General features: G+C 44.2%; 1 protein-coding gene across 3 annotated transcripts in view; it reads left to right on the forward strand.

Annotated features, from left to right (window-relative positions):
• HLCS (holocarboxylase synthetase (biotin-(proprionyl-CoA-carboxylase (ATP-hydrolysing)) ligase)) overlaps nt 1-5,490 on the forward strand; it is a 217,064-nt gene that overhangs the window by 11,402 nt on the left and 200,172 nt on the right. The window lies entirely within an intron of this gene.

Consider the following 5,490-nt stretch of genomic DNA (forward strand, 5'->3'; position numbering starts at 1 on the left):
CCTCTTAACCAGGTAAAGGGCTGGGGCGCCCCGCGTGGGTTGGCAAGCAAGGGCTCGGATTTCCTACCTTTGATCTTGCTGTTTGATCCCCACCTAGAGAGACTTATTTATAGAAACCAGTCGTTCCATCTCGGCCTGCTCTCCGGCTTTTGCTGTTTTCAAGATGCCTGATGGGTGGCTGGGTGCAGGCTGCCTTCCAGCCTGCAGTCTTGCTCTCTGCGCGCTGCGTCCCAAGTTCCAATTTGGCAGCATTCGCCGCCCTTGGCTTCTCCAGGAGATGGCTCTTTTCTCCCTTCAGGGCCCTGTGGTTCCTGAGATGGCTTCTTGCTTTTCTACACTCTGAATTTCAATTTTTTTCCCCCACCAGATTTACTGTTATTTTCTTATAGACTTAAAGCTCTGGGGATGAAGAAGCAGGGTTTGCATAGAGGCCTTTTAAAAATCCAAGGTTGATTGCAGAGCAAGGGAGATTAACAAGGGGACATTGCAGCCTTGCCTCTGAGGAGCCTGGTAGTGGTACCTCTATGGGAACCAAATTCAGTGAAAGCCGGGAAGCAAAGTCCAGGCTGGGGATGTGAGGGGCTGTATGACAGCTCCTGGCTTCCCCATCCACTCTTTCCATGGAACTTCCCTTTCAGACTCATGAAATTTCCAGTAGCAATGCTTTATAACAGGTATATGACTTTTACCCCCTCCCTTTTAAGCAGGGTTTGGCTTTCTCTAATCACTAAGTTGCAGTTCCCAGGGGAAAATGTTCAGGTTGGCTGAGAGAAAAGAGAAAATTATGATGTGATTCATCGGCCCCTTTTTGTGGCACTTTCAGCCGCAAGGAGAGGACCTGACTGTCCTGGGTGTTACTGCAGTGTCTGCCATTTCAGGCTGAGTCTGCTTTGTTTGTTTTGGGGGAAGATCCATGAAACTTAGGATTGGTACAAGTATGACTCTTGAATTTTCATATAATTGCAGTGCTGCATGATATGCAGTGATATGCATAACTGGATATGCATAACCAAGATATGTCTTGGTTTTATGATCTTTATGATTCTATACACTTGGAGATTCTTTTTTAATAACATTTTTTGATGTGGACCATTTTAAAGTCTTTATTGAATTTGGTACAATATTGCTTTTGTTTTGATTTTTTTGGCCTCGAGGCATGTGGCTCTTAGTTCCCCAGCCAGGGATTGAACCTGAACCCCCTGCCCTGGAAGGTGAAGTCTTAAGCACTAGCCTGCCCGGGAAGTCCTTAATTTTTTTTTTTAATATTCTTTTCCATTATGGTTTATCATAGGATACTGAATATAGTTCTCTGCTATACCGTAAGACCTTGTTTATCCACTTGTAGGTACGTATACGTGAGTCTGCCTTTTAAGTCATCTTCACCTGTGTTTTGCTGTATGCCACGCACACTCCCAGAGCTCTCTGGCTTAGGGCCCTTTCAGCTTCTGACCCTTCAGTCCCTTTGCTCTTCCAGTTGTCCCTTGATGCCCGTCTGCCTGTCCCTTGGTTCTTTCTTGGCCCCTTCTCATTGCTCAGATATGCCCTGGATGGGCCCTGGGCTGGGTGGGGAGATGCGCTGCCAATAATCTTTCTCATTTCATTAAAAAAAAAAAAATTTTTTTTTTTTTTTTGGCCTGGCTATGTGGCTTGTAGGATCTTAGTTCCCTGATTGAACCCGAATCCCGGCAGTGAAATCCCACAGCCCTAACTATTCGACCACCAGGGAATTCCTTTTCTCATTTAAAGTGTAATGGTTTTAGTCCGTTTCCCCATTCATTCGTTTGACCCCAATAACTCGTCCTCTAAAAGTGAGATTTTTCAGAAAACGGGACAGAATTGCTCAGAAGACAAACTTGGTGCTTGGAGGGGGTGAGGGGCAGCTCATCTCTTTGTGGTGTAGTCTCTGATCCACTGAGGTGGTTTAGACTTTTGAGGCTGCTAAGGGCTTTCTGAAGGAGCGTGGCATTGTTAGTTCTGGAAACTTACGGTACTGACCAGCCCCGCTGCCGGTCCTGGTCCTGTCTGATGGGCAGGTGACTCTTCACAGATGGTGACTCCCCTCCCCAACCAGGAAAACTTTTATTATGCGCCTGGGATATAAAGGACCATTCCCCTCTGCTGGATGAAGACAAGTTTGCTTTCTATGGAGAAAATTTTGTGAGTACTCCGCTCTCTAGTGGCCAACTGGGCGAAAGAGGTAACAGCTTCACTTTACAAACGGAAGTCAGGAGCCAGTTTAGCGTCAGGAAATGTTTGTGGAGCATCTACTGTGCTGTCACAGTGCTAAACCCCAGGGATATGGAGGTAAATGAGGTCACTGCTAGTCAAATCCTTGCAAATTGAATCACGGTGTAAATGTATTAGGATTTTTTTGAGAATTTTAGCGCTTGAAGGGGAAGTTAGAGATGATCTGGTTTGTCTCCCTTCTGCTTTTTTTAAACAGTTGAAAAACCAGGGTCCAGAGAGATGAAATGATGTCCTTAAGATGACATGGCCAGTTAGGGAAAGGGGGAAAAAATGCCAGTGAAATTCAGTGGACAGTCATCCTTTGATTTTCATAACTTATTCTGAAATACTTCTGGACTTACCACAAAGTTGCAAAAATAGTACAGAGTTCATTTGCTCAGCTTCCTCCAGTGTTAATATCTTATACAACCATGGGTTTATCAAACCACATACATTAACATTAGCACAATACTATTAACTACAGACTTCAGATTTCACCAGTTTTTCTACTACAGTTCTTTTGCTGTTTCAGATCCAGTTCAGGATATCACATAGCACTTCTTTACTTACGTACCACATTGCATTTAGACTCTAGTTTTTAACTTTAGATTTTCATTACTGTTCCTTGAAACAGGAGTGAATTAGTGAGGTTCTGCTGCCGTCCAGACACTGTCAGAAGCCCCCTTTGTCTATGGGAGTAGGCTTGGTGTGTTTCCAGAGCCGGCTGTTTGCCCTGGAGATCTTGATGCCATCCTGCGGCAGCTCCGTGGGTGTGCTTGAACTCTGCAGTCCTAGCTTATCTGATCTGGGTGCAAATGGCTGTCCTTGGGGCTCAAAGTGGCACACCCTGCACTGTCTGCCACCATCCCCTCTTATTTTTTAAATATTTATTTTTCTTTATTTGGCTGCGCTGGTCCTTGTTGCGGCATGTGGGATCTTCACTCTTCATGATGGCAGGCGGGTTCTTTGGTTGCGGCACAGGAACTCAGTCGTAGCAGGTCAGATCTGGTTTCTTGACCAGGGATTGAATCTGGGCCCCTTGCACTGAGACCACAGTCTTAGCTACTCGACCACCAGGGGAGTCCTGAGCACCTTTTATTTGCCAAATGGCTTTTTTGAAGAGCTTATTCAAGTCTTTAGCACACCTCCCCACCACCCCCTTTTTTTCCCTGACTTTTTCTTACTGATTTGGAATTTTGTTCTTTTGGCCACGCCAGGCAGCATGAGGGATTCTAGTTCTCCCACCAGCGATTGAACCTGAGCCCCATGCAGTGGAAGGGCTGAGTCATAACCACTGGACTGCCAGGCAAGTCCCTGGAATTCTTTATTATAGGCTAGGGAGTGAATCTTTATTGAGGATTTGTGTTTTGCAAATACCTTTTTCATTCTAGAACTGTGTCTTTCTCATAGTGTCTTAATGTGCATGTGAGCTCAGTTGTGTCCCCCTGGACTCTTTGTGATCCATGGACTGTAGCCCGCCAGGCTTCTCTGTCCATGGGATTTCCCAGGCAAGAATCCTGGGGTGGGTTGCCATTTCCTCCTCCAGGGTATCTTCCTGACCCAGAAACTGAACCTAAGTCTCTTGCTTGGCTTCCCTTGTGGCTCAGATGGTAAAGAATCTGCCTGCAATGCGGGAGACCTGGGTTTGATCCCTGGGTTGGGAAGATCCCCTGGAGAAGAGAAAGGCTACCCACTCCAGGATTCTGGCCTGGAGAATTCCATGGACTGTATAGTCCATGGGATCCCAAAGAGTTGGACGTGATTGAGCGACTTTCACTTTCACTCCTGCTTGGCAGGAGCCACCTGGAAAGCCATAGTGTCTTAATAGATATTTTTAATTTTATGTATCAATCTTTTTTTCTTTAACTTCTGGTTTTGGTATCTTGATCGACTAGTCCTCCCCTATCTGAGGTCACAAAAATATTCTTTATTCTGAAAACTTTATCGTTCTTCTCTCTTGATTCTCGTATGCCACATCTCCATCCATCCATCCATCCATCCATCCATCCATCTTCCTCCTAAAGTACATCCTCTAGTGAGACTGTATGTAGTCAGCTGAAGTCTGAGGTCACATTTCGGAAAACATCTTTTTTTTTTGGTGCTCTACTTGAGTGATCGTTTGGGGAGGTCAACAGTTTTAGGTTGAGCTAGTTCCCTCAATATTTTGAATGTGTTATTCTATTGTTTTCTATCTCATTGTTCTGACTTTGGAAGCAACCTTCTTTCCCATTCCCTTTGGAGAGTGTCTCTTTCCTTGATAATCTTTAGTGACACTCTGCTGAATTCCGGTTTCAATTAGTATTGATAGCTCAGTTGATAAAGAATCCGCCTGCAATGCAGGTAAGACCCTGGTTTGATTACTGGGTCGGGAAGATCCCCTGAAGGGAAAGGCTACCCACTCCAGGATTCTGGCCTGGAGAAGTCCATGGACTGTATAGTCCATGAGGTCTCAAAGAGTCGGACACGACTGAGCCACTTTCACAACCTTATCTTAAAACTGATTTTTTCTTTAAAAATACAGTAACATTTTCTTGGCAATTTTATATATGTTTCATATTGTTGCAAGATTTATAGTAAATAAATTCAGTTGATTCTCCTAGTCAGTGTTATCTTGACCTATAATAGTCATGGTTTATTTTTACTGCGGAAAGATCAGGTAGTTAGCTGTTATCTTAGTATTTGTTGTTGTTTAGTGTCTGACTTTGACTCTTTGCCACCCCATGGCCTGTAGCCCGCCAGGCTCCTCTGTCCATGGGATTTCTCAGGCAAGAATACTGGAGTGGGTTGCTATTTCCTTCGCTAGAGAACCTTCCTAACCCAGGGATCAAACCCATGGCTCCTGCATTGCTGATGGATTCTTTACCACTGTGCCACAGGTAGCTATTAATTATATAATTAAGATATAATGACGCATTACATGTGTCATCATCATAGGTTTATGTGAAAACTTAATTCTTGGGTCACAGTTCACATCTTGTCTTTACTGTCATCTATATTTTTAATTACAGACAACTCTGGTGTAGAGTCCTTTTGATAAATATAAAACTTTAGAAGCAGTAATAACAGTAGAAAAATAACCAAAGTTTACCAAAAAAAAAAAAAAAAAAAAAAGGTCTTCCCTGATGGCTCAAGACAGTAAAGCATCTGCCTACAATGTGGGAGACCTGGGTTCAATCCCTGGGTCGGGAAGATCTCCTGGAGAAGGAAATGGCAACCCACTCCAGTATTCTTGCCTGGAAAATCCCATGGACAGTGGAACCTGGT

This window comes from Bison bison, unplaced genomic scaffold (genome assembly GCF_000754665.1).
Source record: "Bison bison bison isolate TAMUID 2011002044 unplaced genomic scaffold, Bison_UMD1.0 scf7180017864037, whole genome shotgun sequence".
Classification (NCBI taxonomy): Eukaryota; Metazoa; Chordata; class Mammalia; order Artiodactyla; family Bovidae; genus Bison; species Bison bison.